The sequence below is a fragment of the Pinus tabuliformis genome, chromosome Q (genome assembly GCF_031772625.1).
Source record: "Pinus tabuliformis cultivar Carrire ecotype Pingquan chromosome Q, CPIR1, whole genome shotgun sequence".
Classification (NCBI taxonomy): Eukaryota; Viridiplantae; Streptophyta; class Pinopsida; order Pinales; family Pinaceae; genus Pinus; species Pinus tabuliformis.
Genome location: NC_142296.1, coordinates 109155549 through 109175777, shown reverse-complemented (window position 1 = coordinate 109175777; position 20229 = coordinate 109155549). Strand labels below are relative to the sequence as shown.

At 39.9% G+C, this 20229-nt stretch overlaps 1 protein-coding gene and 1 long non-coding RNA gene across 6 annotated transcripts in view; one reads left to right on the top strand and one right to left on the bottom strand.

Annotated features, from left to right (window-relative positions):
• Positions 1-3857, top strand: part of LOC149218465 (uncharacterized) — an 88923-nt gene extending 85066 nt beyond the window's left edge. Inside the window, exon 3 of the long non-coding RNA XR_016249176.1 lies at positions 1479-3857. This is a non-coding gene — a long non-coding RNA (uncharacterized LOC149218465). The remainder of the gene's footprint in view (positions 1-1478) is intronic.
• LOC149218463 (uncharacterized) overlaps positions 1-20229 on the bottom strand; it is a 277028-nt gene that overhangs the window by 145094 nt on the left and 111705 nt on the right. The gene's annotated exons all lie outside the window — the stretch shown is intronic.

The following is a 20229-nucleotide window of genomic DNA, read 5'->3' as shown; positions in this document are numbered from 1 at the left end:
TGCACCAAATTTTGCACCATGACTTCTCCACTGCTTCAATCACTAGATTATCTCAAGACAACTTAAACACTATTGCACCAAGACCACTATTCAAACAACTCCAATATTCTTACACAAGAATCATATCAATATTCCTGTGCCGAATTATATTACTCCAATGCTACTGCTCAGATCGAAATAGAGCCACAGGACTAAGGTTTTAAGGGTTGTCACAGGTCCGAAAGAAAAGGTACTTACAGTTTTGCACTGGTTCAAAGTCTGGAGTTTATGCCATGGTCCAAAGACCCAACTCTACCACCACTGTAACAACAATAAATAAGAGGTACAGGTCCGAAGTTTATTGTTGTAGGTCAAAGAAATGTAGAGATTGCACTAGATTCATGCTACTGTGATATGCTACGAGCCACAAAATTTATGTGACAAGTCCGAGGGTCTGTCTGCAAGGATTTTAACACTATTCCAAGCTTCTGTGATATGCAGCGAGTTCTGGTCTGAGATGTATTAGTGTGTACGAGCTAAAGGAAGGTAGCACCAGGTCCGAGGATAGGCAGTCCTCAAAGATCACAAGCCTGAATGTGCATATACAATCACAGTGATTAACCCAAAAACATAATACTTCAATATTTATCGTTTATCTTTCCTTGACCTTCTTTAGTTCACGAGGTGTGAACTCTGTTTCTTCTCTCTATCTTGTGTTCACCGAAAAGATGATAGAAAACTGAATCTCAGATTGTGTATTAATAGTCTTTTTGTAAGGAGGAATGAAGAGACACGTCCCTAACAAACGGGCATGGGATAGTAAAATTAAATATGCTTTGTGGGCTGATAGGATTACAAAGAAGAGTTCTATTGGGAAGAGTCCCTTTGAGTTAGTTTATGGCTTGGATGTTACCCTTCCTGTGCATTTGAGGTTACCAGCTTACCAATTGCTACAAAGTTTTACATCTGATAAAGATTTTGTGCAATGCAGGATTGACCAAATTGTAGAATTGGATGAAACCAGAAGAAGAGCATTTGAGCATTGTTGTAAAAATCAATCGAAAGTAAAAAGAAATTTTGACAAATCATCTAGGAATAGAATGTTTTCTAACAATGATATGGTTTTGCTATGGGATCGCAGGAATGAAAAGCCAGGAAATCATGGTAAGTTTGACAGTTTGTGGCTTGGACCATACATTATCAGGGAAGCAGCTGGACAAAATTCCTACCATTTGAGCACTTTGGATGGAGAACCACTTGAGTTACCTGTGAACGGCCAACTGCTTAAATTGTTCTACAAAGAAATTATCTGATGCCATGGGGCATCTTTTTGTATCATATTTCTAACCTTATTTTGTGTCATTTTTGTTTAAGTAGTTTTATTTCATGAATAAATTGTCATTTATGCTCTTAGAATAAATTTCCATTTCTTCGTTGCTATACTTTATTTCATTTGATGATATTTTAAATGGATACTGCTGATATATGTCTTTTGTCAGTGGATGCAGATTCCAGGTTCTTGCACACTATCACTTCATATCTAGCATGCATCCCCATATGGAGCCAAATGTTGACCACTGGAGTGGCACCTGATGATTATGTGAAGACTCCATGCCCAAGGATGATCCAGAGGACACTTGTACCATCAGATATCATCAGTCAACAGAGTTTTTTAACTCTACTTCTATCTTCTCATCATCTTTCTTGTACCCAGATTCCACACCCTACGGGGAATTGTAATAAGTGATACTAGTTATGATGAGTTTTGAATTTGTAACAGGCCTAGGATGTTGGGACTCGATCAGCAAACGAGTACACCTTGGAGTGTTTTTTTTATCCGGTTAATTATCCCTTCTTTTTCAGAGGCGGATAATTTTCTGGATTTTTTCACTCATGTTTTACCCCAAAGCCGGGGTGACGGTTTGAAGATTGAGCCCCTGACACATCTTGGTGTCTAGAGTCGATGTATATTACCATACTAGATCACACAAAATGTTTCGTGGAATTTGGCTAGGTCTAAGTAGGATTTTTTAATAATTAAAAATTTCCCGCAAAACGGGATTTTTTAATTATTTTCTATGTAATGGTGTAAATAAGTGGCCTTAGGAAATGTCTGGGGTGTATGACTACTCGAAATTCATCTTCAGAGGCCCAGCATTATCCTAAGACCCACTTTGGGGGGTCAAAGAATGACTTAGAGCCCCTCAAAAGTCGATTTTTCAAATGACAGTGGCAAAAATGAGGAAAAAAATCAAAAAATTGAATAATTGGAAAAATTTAGAAATTTTCCATAGTCAAAATAAATCAAATTTTGACATGGAAAGTTAAAGGAATATCAAAGGTGATGTAGTAGCAATGTGGGGCCCACCACATGGAGGAAAGTCAGTCAAAGTTCCAAGTGGCAAGTCAAATGGTCCAACGATAAGTTAAAGAGGCAACGTTGAAATATTACATATGGCTAAAGTTCAAATAATTTTATTTATTTCAATATGTTGGTGCAAATTAAAGTTTGTGGGGGAAATAGTGACATGGCAGCCACATTAGAAAGACAAAGTCAACAGCCAGTCAAAAGAGTTCCGAATTATCCACTCAGCAGGTGTAAAATTCAGTTTAAAAGAATTCGTAAAGGTATATGAAATAGTTCACAGATTTGGAAAAGTTTGAGTGGGGACAGAACTGCCACATGGGACAGACTTTGTCTCCCACTTGTCCCCCACTAAAAATCATGGAGCAATGAAGTTTATACGCAGCAGTTTATGCATATTTTACAGCTCACGGATTTGGAAAAGTTTGAGTGGGGACAGAACTGCCACATGGGACAGTTCTTGTCCCCCACTTACTCTCACTTGTCTCCCACTCACATACATATCAGCCAACTCAGCGCAGGGATATGTTGCTGCCAGCCAAAAAGGATGATACGCAGCAGTCTACTCCAGCCTATAGGCAGCCAGATTTAACACGTGTTTATCACCGTTTCATATGTTTGAGTTAACAGCTAGTTGAGTGGGATATTTTTCCTACTTACTCCCACTAAGTTTCATGATTTTCTAATCAAAGTAATGCGTATATCAGTTAAGGGGATACGCTGGCAGCTTAAAGAAATTTTTGATGGAGATCTACAGCAGTTCATTGGCAGCCTACAGCCAGTCAGCTTGCCACTTGTGATTTGATTTTCTACATTGGGATTGTCAATCCATCTCCACTTGTCATTGGAATTTTCCTTGGGATCATCTCCCATTTTCTTATTTATATGAGTCTTGAGCTCTCATTTGTGATCGATAGAATGAGCTGTTGGGCTTGCGGAGACTCTGCTGGATTTTGTACTCAACTTTTATATAAATAAATCAAAGTCTTTGGGGTTACTAGCTTCTCTTGTGGTGCATTCTTTGGTTGATGAGGTATACCTGTGTCATTTGATGTTATTATTCATTCGATTATACATTGCTATCTAGTTGTTTTTTGTGCATTTGCCTGAAGGCATTATTGTCTAGGGAGGAGAGATTTGCAGCTATCTCAAATCTCCTTTGGGCTTGGTATATTTTGTACTCTTGTTGTAGCTTGTCATTTTCGGTTGAATGACAAGCTCAACTTGGTCTCTATATGCCAAGTCTCTTTTGCGCTAACAATTGGTTTGCAGGCATTTTTGTGTTCAAAGGATAGGTTGCCAACTCTATTGGAGTGTGAGGACTTCTTCGGTTGGAATAGTCACCTCCAAGGATATCAAAGGTCCCACAAGTTGTTCAAGCCAACAATCTCATAAGACATCAAAAGATTTATTTAAGAGGGGGTTTCCTGAGCCCTTTGCTTATTTTCTATCTTGAAAAATTATCCCATATTTTCTTCTTTCATTTGTGTGTATATTGGTTTTATCTAGCATTTGAGGCTGTATTTTTTATTTTATTTTTTATTTTTTATTTTGCACGCTAACTCTTTTGCTTGCTTTCCTACAGGTGTTCCTGGAAGCAATTCAAGTTTAAAGAAGAAAGCTAAAGCATAAGCTAAGTAACCCTTTTCCGTTGGGAAACCCAAGTGAAAGGTTATTTGGGCTTTCATTTGAAAGCATTTGACTTCATTCTAAGCAAAAATAAAATAAAAAATTTCATTTCGCAAATAGCAATACTTTGAAGGCACTGGTTGTTTTTGTATATCATGCTTATCTTTTGTGTTTATGGTTATTGCTCATATCAGGTTTGCTTATAAATCTTAAATAAATAATCTATTTAGCTCTAACAATTCTCCTAGAAACTCACATCTTTGTTTTTTAACTTAACTTTCCATTAGGGACCGCCCCCCTTAGCTAACCTAGGAGATAGCTCAAACGGAGAGAGTTGGGATTAGTGTGACAGCCCCTTCTCTGAGTTCCCTGCCACCAACCACACCTTGTGGGGTTGAAGGCTTTTCTCACTGACCTGTAGGTAGGTGTAGGCGGTAGGGTCAACAGAGCCATTGGACACCCAGCACCACATTAGTGTCTCGCACATCTACCACAAAGAAGTGATCTGTCATTGAGTAGTTCCCCATGATCACTCTCAAAGTTGGAACATAGCGTGTGAACTGCATGGTTCTATCACCTGGCACTAGAACCGAAAAACACTCAAACTCCTTGGTTTTGATACCCCTCCTCTTGACCATATGTGCATCAATGAAGTTGTGGGTAGCCCCATTGTCTACTAAAACCGAAACACGCTGCCCCTGCCCCTGATCCTCATAGTCAAAAATTTGGGTGCCCCGCGTAGAGATGCAAGGCCCCTCCTAATGGAGCGAAAGTAGTTCCCCCTAGCGGGGGTGGTAGTGGTGGCCCCATATCTGCCTACCCCGCGTTGTCATCTCCACCCATCTCCAAGTACGCATTATCCTCCCCATCACTATCAAAGAAAACCTTAATGTAGTGGACCTTGCCCGCTGCACATCTATGACCTAGAGCCCATGGTTCCTAACAGATAAAACACACAACTTCCTCCTTCGGAGGTCTCTCCGGGTCCCCCCATCCATCTGTCCACGCCCCTAGTTGGCCCTCGGTGGTGGGACTGTGTGAGGGAAACTGTGCCCTAGTCTCGGGGATGGCCACCTACAAGTCCCTCACGCAAGTCACTGACCCCTGTAAAGTCAAGGGTCCGCATGACTTCACTAGTCCATGCAATGGCTCCAACAACCCCTCTACGAAAGTGTACACCCTCCTAGCCTCTGAGAGGTTTGGCACCATAACTGAAACTCTCAAAAAATTTGATATGTAGTGGTCCCACTCGCCTGTCTGTCTAAGTTGGGTCAACTCTCTGAAGTGAGCCTTCGGACCCCTCCTATCAAAACGCTCCACCACTCTCCAGGTGAAGTCCTCATATGAAGTCACTAGCATGTCCCAATGTGGATAGGCCATGAAACCACCACTCATGTGCTTCCCCTTCCAAGTGTGGGGTAGCCATTTTGATGGCCTCCATCTCTGTCATCTAATTAAGCTAGAAATAAGAATCCAGCTTCTCGGCCCAAGCTCAAGCTGTGCTCTTGGAAAAGTCGCCATATGTGGGAACATACATCCTCCCAACAGTGCGTTGTAGCTCTGAGTTTTGCAAATTTTTCCCTCCATTGTACCTTCCCTTCTCATTCTGTTTGAGCTGACAATAATCTCTGAATGACAAGGCCGCTTTGAAATCCTCCCCCATGGCTTGCCATTCCCTGAAGAAATCCCCCATGGGCATTGGCTCATCTGGTCCCCCATGCTCACTGGGTGTTGATGGTAAGAAAGCAGGCAGTGTGGTTCTAGATGGCCCACTATAAGTTGGTGGGTGAGTGGCCGGTGAAGGATGGTCGTACTGCTGTGAGGCTCTCGATGTCTCTCCAAAAAGGAACTCACGATGGAGGCCCTTGTCCCTGTTTTGCTGCTTGATCTCCTCCAGCATCTCCTTTTGTCCCCTAGCCATCTCATTCAAAGCCTTCAAGAGGCTATTGAATGTTGCATCCTCCTTACTCCTTGGTTCCCCCATCTCTGCTACCATGACTATCTTTCCACGTGCCTCCAAATTAGGAGTAATTTCCAACTCCCTTTCTCTACTCCTGTACCTTTGCCTTCGATACGTGATGTTATGCCTGTCCTCTGGTGTCATAGACTGTGTTGCTCCCACAGGTTGAGCCAAGTCTATGAGCTCTAACACCATTGTAATATTCCTAGGGAAAATTTATAGTAAATATGAAAAGAAAACATAAACAAAAGCCACAAATATAAAACACACAAATCAGATCACAGAAATGCACCAAATTTGTGCTGCTAAGCCATTTTATTAAATTCTAAAGAGGGTACAATTAGGTGTTGGAAAGAGTGCACCTGGGCTTGCTCAAGGCAAGTTGGCTAAGCCTAAATGAACAATAGGAAATCCCCCTCAAGTACATTGTTGCTCTGTCTCCTAGCTCTATGCTAAACTGCCTAGAAATACGTTGCTGGGTGATAAGATCTGTTGATAGGGCCTCTTGTAGTGCTCAGAAAATTTCGGGAAATTAACCCCGGACTCTCCTTAATGTACCCAGAATAACCCACGAAGGAATTGGACTATTATTGACCACGAAAATTCGGCCCTCTTTTGTCTCTCTGTCTCTTCTACTAGGAAATTCGGCCCTCTATCTATCCTACTACAAATACTCCCAAAAATGGTTGCAAACTCCCTTCACAACTCATCTCCCAAGCGAGCCTCCTACAAACACTATGCAGTCCCTGCGCTGTTGGCTGAGTCTCCTCCACGCAGAACTCGCCCTCCACTGCTAGAACAACTGGAAAAGGATGGAACTCCCTCCTTGGGTTGGCATTCGAAGTCCACCGAAGCAAGGGTTGAGATCTCCGCTCGGAGACACTCGTGTGCTAAACAACACAGCAGACTTGGCTTCAGCTCAAGCGTGCTATGTCAAAGACAATTTCTGAATAGATGAATGAATGACCAAATGAGTGCCTTCTCTTCCCTTTTGTCAAGATCCCTTCCAACGCCCTCATGTGGGCCCTCCTCAATTTCCTCCCGCCGACTTTCCCTCCAAGGCATGCGTATTCTCCATGTGGGTCGAAATTGCCATGAGGTGGTCCCCACGCTCCATTAAGGCAACAATTTTTCCCCCAGCTCTAATGTTTGGAGTGCTTCTAAGTCAAAAATCATATGTGGGGCCTCTAATCCCACATTTCCTAAGTACAACTGTGCATTATAGCAAAATTGGCCAAAACTGATTTTCCACTTAGCAAAATGCTAAGTGGGAATATCACATCAATCCACCCACAAAAGTCACCCTTCTAAACAAGGAGGTGGGATACCATGGGATGAATCCCAAGCTCCCTCAAGCCCAAGAAGATTATTTTATTAGAGGTATTACAATGAGGAGAAGGCCTTAAAACGCTTCCCAAAAGATGAAGGAGAAACTTTTACAAAATCGGAACTATAGGAGCTAGATTCTCCTTCTTGTACAATGTGAAAATTTGTCAACCAAAGTAGCTAATGAGACCTCCTTGAAATCTGAAAATTACAAGGGGAAAATGAGCTTTAAGAGGTCCATGGTATAACTTTATGTGCATCTCTCAAATGAACTCAGCCTTGCAGAAAATGAGGGACTCCAAATGCTCACGGCCTCCTTGGGAAATGATCCAATCATGCGCCAATGGGTCCTACAAACACTTATTATGAGTTTGTAGAAAATGTCCCTCAAAAATCTGCTCCAAATGAGTTATCAAATCCTCCAAATATGGGCTGCAAAACAAGAAAAATATTAGTGGACAAAAATCAGCTAGATGAAGTGTGTATGTACAATTATAATTTACAAAGGACTAAGCTAAAGAGTGTGAGTAAACTCTCCTATTTGATTAGCCATTTTAAGCTCTTAGATAACAAATGAAAGAAATTGGAGCGCAACGTTTAAATAAAGTGATTTAAATTTAAAAGTACTTGGCTTGTGTACAAGCTATGTCTCAAAACCCCTGCAAAACCACTTTGTAAGATAAGACTATGAAGGCTCAAAGAACAAATGAGAACTCCTTTGAGAATGTATCAAAAGTGAGTTGGTCTCTCCAAAGACTTCCCTTCACGCTTGATTCTTTTATTCCACCACGATGTTCCCTCTACAAAACTTCAATCAAGAATTAGTTCTATATAGATTTAGCAATAAACAATGGTAAGAAACTGTAGAGATTTATTTGAAACCAACTAGAGCATTCTATACCGAGAGCATACTTTTAAATCAAATGTCAATGCAAGATAGCTCTACATTAACAAATCTACAAGATCATATGGAAACAAATTAGATCAAAGCATGAGTAAAAGGAATTATGCCAATGATCAACAATTCACCACATTCCAAAAGGAGGAACACCTCATGAATGAAACCCCAAAGTTTTTATTGATATTTCTAAAAGTGTACAAAGCAGCGGTGTTTCGGCAAGCACAATAGCTAGTAACAATCATTACTTGTGTGAAAGCCCATAGCTCTATTATATAGAAGCTTGGGAGCCAATCCCTTGGCAAATGATGACAATCCCAAGACAAATAGGTGACATTCCCAATGCTCCTTCATGCAAATTCGAATTTCCCAAGTGGCAACTTGATTTCTTTCTTAGAGGCCCATGCAATCCTTGGTGAGGGAGCTCGAATTAGATGAGAGGACAGTTGGGAGTGAAGTGGAGTGGTAGGAGACCACTCTCCACCTCACTTAAGAAAACTCTAATCCAATCTCGAGTCAACTCATGATATCGCTTTGAAGCTCAAGTTAACTTCCTCAAATCGTGAATCTCGTCACTGGGACAAGTTGTTTTCTCCACAAAAAAATTGATTTGCTTGATTTGTGGCTTATGTGGAATCCACATCACTTGGTAACTCAACTTTGACTTTTAGATGAATTTCCACCTCATTTCCACATCATTTGAGCATGTGTGGATATTTATTTTTCTCCATTTATTTGATTGTTGAGTTAATTTAAATGCCACACTTTCCACAAAACTTGGGAAAAATAGGTTTTGAATGTCTAGAACTTATTTTTTACCCCTCAAAGGGTGTCATAGTAGAAAGTTGAGGATGAGAGGTGTAATTTTGAGTACACATACCCCATACAACATCTCTAGACGTCACTTACTACATTTCACATTCAAATTTTATTCAAATTTCCGCCCTATAGAAAATTTAAAAAATTAAAAAATTGACCCCTAGACCAAATCAAATTCCACAAAATTTTACGAGTGATCTAGTATGGTAATATACAATGACTCTAGACACTAGGACTCACACAAGGCCTCACCATCAAACTGCACTCCAGCTTTGGGGTTATGCTTGGAGGAAAAACTCAATTAATTATTAAGCCCTCATAAGGATATGATAATTAACCAAGTGAAAAAAACCTCTCAGTGTAAACTCGCTTGATGACAAGATCCCAGGCTACCCAGGGTTGTTACATGACTCGACTCCTCATACTAGTATCAATTTTACATCGTCTCCACAGGGCTTGTGGAATTTGAGTACATCAAAAAAAAGATGAGAAGTAGAGTTGAAAAACTTTGATGACAAAGTGAACTCTAATGGTACATGAAGCCTCTGATACATGCTTGGGCATGGAGTCTTCAAAAAACCTTCAATATCGCTCCAATGGTCAATAGGGTTTATTCTTTCTTTCGACTATTCCATTTTGTTGAGGATAGTAGGGAACTATCAACTCCCTCTTAATTCCATCATCCCTGCAAAAATCAATCAATTCCTTGGATACCTATTATCCACCGTTATCAGACATTAGAGTCTTGATTCTTCTTCCTGTAGTATTTTTACCCTGTGCCTTGAATTCACAAACTTTTCAAATACTTGATTCTTGGACTTTATAAGGTAAATCCATGTTTTATGAAAGTAATCATCAATGAAAGAAACATAATACAAGTTGCCACCCAAGATCTTGTCATACATAGGCCCACAAACATCACAATGCACAAGATCCAAGATTCCTTTGGATCTACTATCACTGCTTGTACATCTTCCTTTAATATTCTTCCCAAGGGAACATCTTTTGCATACTCCATCATGCTCAGTCCAAGGTTCCGATACACCCTTAACAAAATATTTGATTCTAGATAAGGTTATATAATGAATATGAGCATACCTTCAATGCCATAGCTCATAGAGATCAATGGTGTTGTGTAACAAGGCTTGAATTGAATGTCCAAGAAGATAATATAGGCCTCCAATTCGCACGCCAATGACCTTGGAAGATTCAAAAGAGGCATCCTTCTTCCACACTAGGACTTGTCCATCAACGAATACAATTCTATATCCTTTGTCTTCAAGTGATGAAATAGAAAACAAGTTTTTCTTCAAACCAAGAACATACAAAATATTGTTGATGGATACATTACCTCTTGATTCCAATTGGAAGGATGACATACCAATTATCTCCAAGCTCAACCCTTTGAGCTATCTTCTTTTCAACCAATTTGAAGAGATGTTCACAATTCCCAGTCATGTGCCTAGAGGCACCATTGTCCACCAACCATATTTCAGCATGACCTACAATGGAACCTGTAAAGGCAAAATAGAATGAGTATTTAGAATCAAAATCATTCTTCTTATGTCTCCTCTTATGAGAGGATTCATCAAGGTCGGTTGCAAAAGCATAGTGCTTCCCTTTCCTTTTTCGATCTCCATCCCTTTGATAGTCATCCCTTTGATATTTTTGAGGACAGTGAGCTTGATTCTGACCATATGCTTGGCAATGAAAGCATTGAACATCTAACATATATTTCATCTCTTCTATCTCTTTTATCATGAGAAGGAAGAGGTACTCTATGTAAAGCGGGTTCCCTTCTTGGATCAAATCTTGGAGCAAGTATCGAATTAGGTATTTTCCCGAAACTTCTTTGAAATCTTCCAAAATTAGGTCTTCCCTTCTTGCTGCTTTTTTAATGTGTTGCAAAAGCTTCTTCCCTTGGATCTTTGATGTTGCCTCTAGAAAAGAGTCTTGATTCTTCTGTTGTGTAGGTAGCCAACAATTGAAGGTGCATTCTCTCTTCCATGGATACTTGATGCAAAAGGATCCCGCGATCTAGGCAAACCACCCAAAGCCACAGCTACCAATTCTTGGTCAGATACTTCTTCTCCAATAGCATTGAGTTGATCTCTTATTTGAGAAATCTTAACAAAGTATGATGCTACAATATCATTCTTTGTCATCTTGATATTGCAAAGTTTACCCCTTAGATTGATGGATTGGTTGATGTTGTTGATAGTGTACAACCCAACAATCGCATCATACATCTCCTTGGAAGTTTGGTGATTAGCAATATAGGGAATTATATTATCCCAAACAAAAATTATTTGTTGAAATTAGGGAAACGTCGGGAAGAATTTCCAAAAGGAAACCCCTTTGCCACAATCAAAATTTCATTATGCCCCAAAGAAGGTTTTCACTAGATAAAAGATTAAAAAATATATATTTAAGGATAATTCAATTGTGGTCTGAATCTATCATGGCCTTAGAAAATATCTAATAATTATTGTTTAAATTATAAGTTTACCTTGGAGGGAAAGTATTCTTAATTTGAAATTTAATTCATCTTGAAGGTTGGCCTCAAATTCATGTCCTCCTCCTCCAAGGGTTGTGACCCTTTGTTAAGATCAAAATCTATTTAAACCCCCTAGATTTGATCTCAAAAGTCACTGCGGATGGAATAATCGCTCTGAGGTTTCATGTGACTCAATGGTTCTGAAATTTTGAATGTACAAGCCACAAAGGTCTCGTGTTGAGTGGAAAAGTCAAGGCACGACTCTCTTGTCTCAGATCTTCACTCTTTTTTTCAATACCTTGGCTCTCTCGCTCCTAGCATAATTAAAAAGGTACAAGACTCCTAGAAGGTGTTGAAATATGTAACTAGGTTCGGTCTTCATAGTATTTTATGTACTCTTGATCTTATGTATTTGATGTAAAAAGAAAAAGAAAATTATTATTATTATTATTATAGCTTGGGTTTCATGCTCAAGTTTATTTTTGTTCTAGGTCAAAGCACCCATTATGTACTTCTAGGTTTTGTCATAGAGTCAAGAAGTCATAATAGTCATTGTCATATGTATTAGACCCTATTGGGCAATTTGTAACAAATCAAAAGAATTTATTTTGAGTCAAAAGTGTCAAATTACCCCTCCAAGACCAAGTCGGCTTGGTAGTGAAGAAGTCGGCCTAATTAGGGCTATTCGTCCTCCTTGGAAGCCTATATATAACAGATCATTCAACCTCCTTTGGAACTCATTCACTCAAGGAAGCAAGAACAAGAAGCAAGAAGGAAAGCGAAGGTATAGAAGGAAGAAGGAAGACAAAAATTTCGATCTTTTCTCTCTCTCTATCTCTCACAAGTGCGAAAGAGGCTAGGGTTTTTGTAGGTACAAGGCCAAAGTTTCTAAAGGAGCAAATAAACAAAATCCAAGGAAAGAAAGTTAATTTGATCACATACAAGCCTTTGAAGAAGAAGTAGCCCAAGTGAAGGAAGAAGCAAGCCTAGAAAGCCCTAATTCATCCACACGTGCGAAGTTGCAACTTGTTGCAGGGGACCAAAAATTGCAAACCTGCAATGAGGGTCGAAATTTGTTGTTGGGGGTCGAAGTTGTGCAATTGGAAGAGATTTGACAAGGTTTGACTTGGTGAAGAGAAGCACATCCTCAAGAAGGTTGACTTGGTCTTGGAAGGGTATTCGTCTTGGTCTTGGTATAGAGGTCTTGGAATTCGTCATTTGAAGAATCTATAAGAAGAGAAGAGATTTTTGTGGGTTTTCCTCTCTAGGAGAGGTTTTGGCCCTAACTAGCAACCTACATCTTGTGTCCTTGTGTACTATTAATCTCCATGTTTTGGTAGTTGTTTGATGATAAGAACAACTTAATAATAAGAGAAAATAAGCTAATAATAAAGAAAAGTAAAAGAACATCACAAGCAATTATCAAGTCAAAGAGAAATCACTTCAATTGTAGCCCTATTGATTTCTCAACATAAGGATCACATCTCTATGCTATATTGCACCTCTGTCTTTGTAACTATATCAATCGCATGTCTGTGGTCACAGTACTATTATATGCATGGCATCTTTGTTGGTATATGTTTCTGTTGGCATCGTATCTGTTAGACACAACCATGGAGAAGACAAAAGATATGAAGGATAAGCATTGAATGCATTATTATTCACAATGATACATATTTATACAAGTCTAGTGACCCTTGGTTTCATATTCCAAGTGGTCTCTTGAACTCCCTTTGACTATTCAGTTTCCACACCAACCCTTAGAGGATTAGGTTTCCAACAATCCCCCCCTTAATCTGAAAGGGGTATATACGAGTCCAAGAAGAGAGCTATAATACAATAATGGATGACAGCAATAAGATGAATGTGCTCTTTGAGTTGATGGTATAAGGTGGTGGTTTAAGGATGTGTTAAAATTGGCAACTAGGACAAAACTTCATGTGGGTCATCTTATTCATGGCTAATAATATTTTTATTAGATCCTCTCGTCGAGAGGTGTAGGAATGATAGAAAGATCATCCGATTCCGATAAGTATTCATGGAGATATGAATTTATTTTGATTATGGAATTATTATCAAGCCGAACTACAACTCGTGTAGGCTCAGAAGCCCAATAGTCGCATCTATTCAAACACCAACGTTGTGTATAAATACAGAGAGTCTTTTCCTCATTTGGACTCTCATCTCATCACATCTCTCTCTCTCTATTGTGCAGAAAAGAGTCTCTTCTCTACTGCGCAGAAAAGGGTCTCTCCCTCACACATGTGAAGCTAGAAGCTGTTGAAACTGACGCTGCAACTGCAGAAGTAAAGATTGACCTGCGTGGACTAGAAGATCTCCTCATCTGAACTGCGTTGTAGGTTCATCTGAACCTCCTCTGGAAGCCGCAACTTTTGGTGGTGGAATCAAGTCAATCCGACAGACGGTTTGCAAGATATCGACTACCCTAGTTTGAAGGAAGCTACTGAAACTGAAGCTGCAACTGCAGAAGTAAAGATTGACCTGCGTGAACTAGAAGATCTCATCTGAACTGCACTGTAGGTTCATCTGAACCTCCTCTGAAAGCCACAACTTTTGGTGGTGGAATCAAGTCAATCCGACGGACGGTTTGCAAGATATCCACTGCCCTAGTTTGAAGGAAGCTGCTGAAACTGAAGCTGCAACTACAGAAGTAAAGATTGACCTGCGTGGACTAGAAGATCTTCTCATCTAAACTGCACTGTAGGTTCATCTGAACCTCCTCTGAAAGCAGCAACTTTTGGTGGTGGAATCAAGTCAATCCGACGGACGGTTTGCAAGATATCGACTGCCCTAGTTTGAAGGAAGTTGCTGACACTAACATTGCAACTACTGAAGTAAAGATTGACCTGCGTGGACTAGAAGATCTCATCATTTGAACTACGCTGTAGGTTCATCTGAACCTCCTCTGAAAGCCACAACTTTTGGTGGTGGAATCAAGCCGATCCGACGGTCGGTTTGTGAGATATCGTCTGCCCTAGTTTGATGATAAAGCCGCTAATGCTGATGTCGCTGATCTAGGGTTTGCTACTGCAGATATGAATCAGATTTATTGTACTATTTCTCTCTGCTGAATTATTGAAGATAAAAGAAGATTTGATCAAAGGGTTTCCCCACACATTGTGGGGTTTGTCCCTGGCTAGCTGCCACATCTTGTGTCTTTTGTCTTGGCTTTTTTTCTATCGATCGTTTAATGTTCTATCTATACTTTACTTTATGTACATGTGATTGCTAATCTATGAAATATAATAAGAAAAATAAGTAAACTGTTATAAGCATAGAACATACCATAACTTAACATGGTATCAGAGCCAAGGTGAAGACAAAGCCTGAGCAAGAGCAAGAGCAATCACCGAAGAGAAGATTGGCAAGGCTATCCTAAAAGAATTATGGGGTCCTCAACACTCTTTCCTGCCGAAGACAAGCTCCGTGAGAAACCTGACTATCAGGGATGGAAGATGTCAATCGATCTAACCCTAGAAGATCAAGGAGTGTTGGACCATGTAAGAGGCAATATTGTTGAGCCTCCATCAAATGCATCCGCCGCTGCCTGGAACAAATGGAAAAATGGAGAAGTCAAAACAAAGAAGATCATCCGGGACTCTATCGACAAGCACTCGGTAGCCTACATCTCTGAACTGGACACCTCCAAGCAAATCTACGATAGACTGGTGAGTTTATTTAAAGTTAATGATGCAAATCAAGTTTTGATTCTTAGAAATAAGTTGAAGGAAATTCATAAGGGTAAAGATGAGAGTATGCAAGCATACTTCTTAAGAATCACCGAGATCAAGAACGATCTCCTATCTATTGGGGAGGCTATTACTGACAGAGAAATGGCACTCACGACTCTTGGAGGATTACCATCCGAATGGTACGTGTTCAGGACTACTCTTCTGAACAATAATGTAATTCCTAGTTTCGAGGAATTAATGGCTAGATGCATTCAAGAAGAAACAAGGGTAGATGTAATGGCCCATCATTAATATAGAGAGCACGAGAATATTAGCATGCATACGATGCATGCATATGATAGCTACATATGCATGTATCGCATGCACTGCACTAGTAGCTATATTCTAAATTACTTAAAATATTAAATATCCTGACACTCCTTCATATAGAAAAGTCGCATTCAGCCATTAGCACATATTACTTAATGCCTCATGATTAATGAGCGATTACCAATGATATTAAGTTTAAAAGTATAAAGTAAAAGGATTATAAAGAAAATAAATGTAAAGAATTATGTAAATTCTTAAAAATCAGGTTATATAATTATCTATTTGAGCAATTTTTAAATAAAGTATGTGAATGAATTATTAAAGAGATAAATTAAATCAAAATAAAGCCCATATGTATGAACTTAAGAGTTTTTAATTAAACATATAAAAATCTTAATCAAAGTGAAATGGCACATGTCAAAATATCCTTAAGAAAAGATACGACTCTGCATGTTGAGAGGTGTCGTTGAGAAGGGAAGCGGTGGGCTCATAGGTGGAGAGAGCAACCACCGCTAATAAATGGTACATAAGGAGAGGCCGAAAGGAAGGAGGGGGGTCCGTGTTCTTTGCCTGAGAGGCTATTTGCTGTGAGTGGGAAAAACTGATTCGAGTGCGGTTGGAGGAGGAAGGAGAAATTTATACATACTGGTTATGAGCCTTGCTTGTTTTGGAAGTTTCTGGGCACGGGGGAACGGTATGCATCGGTTGAGAAGCATACTGGATCGAATATCTAGGTATATTCGGTTTGGCTGGGTGGTTTTGGTCATTCGGTAATGAGAGCGCTGGAGCAGTTCTGAAGCACCCTCACCGCAACAGCCGTAGCAGGCCAGGTAAGTACTTCATCAAATCAATAATACCATTTCAAACAGTTCAGTAATCTTTACAGTTTCACAGTTCAGTAATCTTTACAGTTTCACAGTTCAGTAATTTTTATAGTTTTACAGTTCCGGTAATGACTCTTTAACTTAGCACAGTCATTACATATGGTATCAGAGCCCGTCGTTCAAACCCTGCGACCTCACAGTCCCTACGCTTGTGTAAATTTAATGGTTTAATGGTTAAATTCTGCTGGGTAACAGTAGGATTCACTTCACACAAAACCCGCGAGAGGGTACTCGGAATTTAGTTTTCAGTGAAAACAATTTCCAATATTTCAATAAAATTATCGTGACCCTGTCTCTCACAAATAAGCCGGCAAGAAATCTTTCAGCGCATCCACGGGTACGGCAGCATTTCAGAACACGCGTGTTTGGATTCTGAGGCTTCTGGTTTCAGATCTGCAGGAAACCATTCCCTTTCAGTACAGTCTAGTTGTCGCTGCTTTGAAATATAAATTTGCCTTGACGGCATGAAAGCATTAATATATTTCAGGATCTCTGAGACGCGACAGGAAAGAGAACCATAATCTGACGGCCCAGTTAGCCCTTTGAATCTGTCGAGGAAGAGCCCTTGCAGCCATCGGACGGCCCAGTTAGCCCTTTGAATCTGTCGAGGAAGAGCCCTTGCAGCCATCGGACGGCCCAGATGTGTCCATAGAACGTTTCTACCTTTCCGGCGGTGAAATTCAAGATTATCATTATTAATCTTGAAAGAGCGCTAGATGGCCAAGTTTGTTTTGAAGATACTTGAGAGCCATTGATCTGGAGTTGTTGGAACACATAGAATGCTCCCTCTTGCTGCAAATTCTTGTCATTCTAGTGGGTTCTTGAACGGTTTTATGGCGGAGCTCTCAACAAACACGCATGCGTAGTTTTCTCTGGCCGTGCAGAAGAGAAAAAGGATGTCAACTTCTGCCACTCTGTTGTGATGCGCATCATTCATTATCCATGGCATCGTTATGAATCGTGTTCGCCACGGTGCTTTCGTTATAACTTTGTTTCTACTTTGGACTTCCGAATCCAAGCTTCCCTCCGGCTTCCACCGCTACCATGTCCGTTGAGGCACATGGTGGTCCGGTCGACGGGGTTACGCTTGTGTGAAAAGGCAATTTGGGTGCGGTCAAGGGTTTTCTGCCCAGAGTAATACATTGAAATCCACTTCGGTTTGATCCATGTTAGTGTTTTTCAGGGAACCCCGGGGGATGTTTTTCACAGTATATATTATGGACGGAACACGTGGAGACTCTAAATATTATGGATTACCCTTGAAATCGAATAAATTTTCCGGAGAAAGCATTTTCCTGTTTTGGTATATACGGCATTCTAACCTCCGGACGTTGAAATCCAACCGTTACCAGTCAAGCTGGTTTTGCCTTGCATTGGAGCCCCGCCTTGACGCGATGGTATAATGCAAGTATCTTAGATAACCTATTCCCGATAATGCAATCTCCTAAATTGCATTCAAAATGTGGGCTTTCTTACCTTTATTTGTGTCTCTCTGTAATTATGTGACAAAGATAGGGACAGTTAACAGACATACTGACTTTTTTTTTTGGGTTTGTTTTCTCTTACAATTTGGGCTATTAGGGCTTCTAAACTTTTGTACATGTCTCGTGAAATGAAGTCTCACTTGGATATAGATTTTGAACAGATAAACTGATGGTATCTTTCTATTATTTTCCCGACAACTGTGTTGTTTTATTTCTTTTCCTTGTGTTGAATCTTTTGCTATGCTAGTAAAATTTGTATCTTCTAGTTTAGAATGTCGTAATGTTATTTAAAAAGTTAAGACTCTTATAGGAATGGAATTATTTGGTATTAGCTGCATTTTAATTGTTATCTTCTAGTTTATAATGTTGTAATGTTATTTAAAAGTTAGGACTATTATAAGAATGAAATTATTTGGTATTAGCTGCATTTTCGGAAACAACACCTTGTAGGCAGACCAAATTGTGTAGTGGTAGGATCGCTTTATGGTGATTTCCTACTTTGGAAGGTTCAACAAAGTCTAAGTGAGTTAACCTCTACCTCACCCTGCATCTGTTAAAATATCTGTCAGCCAGAAGAAAGGCTCGCTTTCATTTTTGAATTTTCAATTTGTCACTTTTTGGACTTCCCTCTGCAATCAATTGAAGTTGGCTTACTTGTCTTCATTTTATTTATGAATTTTGTTTATTGCTGTGAATCACTGAATTAGGGTTGAGAGAGGCTTCTGTTAAAAAAAAAAAAAAAAGAAGGGGTTCTGTAGCGCCTTCGACCTCCGACACCCATGTCGAGATTGGGTCCCCATCGGCGTCTGAGAAAAGCGAGGCTCCGAACTTGAAAAGAGGAAGACGAGGAGAAGAACATGGAGGGCCCCTGTACCTGCAGCGGCAGTCCTACTGAAATTCCAATTGCTTCCCCTGCAAGAAGGCGTTCCTACTCCAAACTAACTTCCTTGTGATTTTTCTTAAATACTTGATCAGCCGGTGTGAGTGTCGTTCTGCTTTTCACTGTAATCCTATAGAGAGTTCAAATATGGCGGTTCAAAGTTCAGTTGAACTGTAATAGGATTGTGGATTGGACTGTTATCCAGCTGGTTATCTGTGACTGTTACTATTTTGGTTATCTGTGGTTGGGAGTTTGACTAGTGTCTTCGAGTCTCAGATCATTTAGGCATTGGGGAGTAACTATGCTGATGGAAGAAAACGGCGAAAAGAAGGCCAGAAAAGAAGGCCATATACAGAATGACGACTGAGTTTTTGAGAATATGGTGCTCAAATGGTCCTTAGAGGATATAATGAACGAAGATCTCTTCAAGGGCAAGGTTAAATCTATCCCGGAAAGGTTTGAGTCCATAACGGATTACCTTGTCTCTTTTGTTTCCCCCCTCATAGAAGAAACAAGGGCTGACCTGTGCAATGCTCTTGAATCCATTTCTGAAGCTCCATATGCAGCTATATACTTCCAGAAAAAGAAAAGCCATCCAAAGATAAAGTGGTGGAATACAAAATGCATATTGACAGAAAATATGATATGGGAGAGAGTAAGGAAAAACAAATTTTAATTCTCAGACCAAAGGATATTCTTATACTCTCGTCAAGAGTACCTGAATATGTGGAAGACCTTCGTGACATAATGCTAGCTGTAGTAAATGGACAGGAGTGTCAGTGTAAAGATAAAGATGGTGAGAATGAAGATAGCGGTATGGTGGAGGTGAAAGTATACGTTCCAGATATGCATCCTTTCTGCTCCCAAAATAGCAATATGGAAAATCAATATTTTTATATTTATCTTGGTAATCTAGCTACAAATTTGCGAATCTGGAAGACCTTGCATCCTGACTTGGATGATGAAACAAGAAATTTAGCTATGCTTGCCAAAGCGGTATACTACAATACAGAGGAATCTACTGAAGCCTTTGTTGAAGAAAATAAAGATGATATAGAAATATTGAGAAACAAGCATTTCAGGTCCCACGAGTGGAATGATTCTCAGACTTCTGCTATAGTTGATGCAGTCAATGCTGTTAAAAAGAAAAGTGTCCCTGCATAAAGCTGATCCAAGGTTCCCCGGGAACAGGGAAGACCTCAATGCTTGTTTCACTTCTCTCTATCTTACTCCACCTGAGGTACAAAGTACTTGTGTGTGCACCAACAAATGTTGCAATATCAGAAATTGCATTGAGATTTCTGAACTTAGTTACAAATCTGTCAGATAAGTGCCCCAATACAGATGATTTTCCCTGTGTTTTGACCTCGAGTGACCTTGTACTTGTTGGAAATATGGAGCGCTTGGATGTTGAAGGTCCTCTGGGAAATATTTTCCTTGAATCTCAAGTGGACCATCTGAAAAATTGTTGTCTGCCACTGACAGG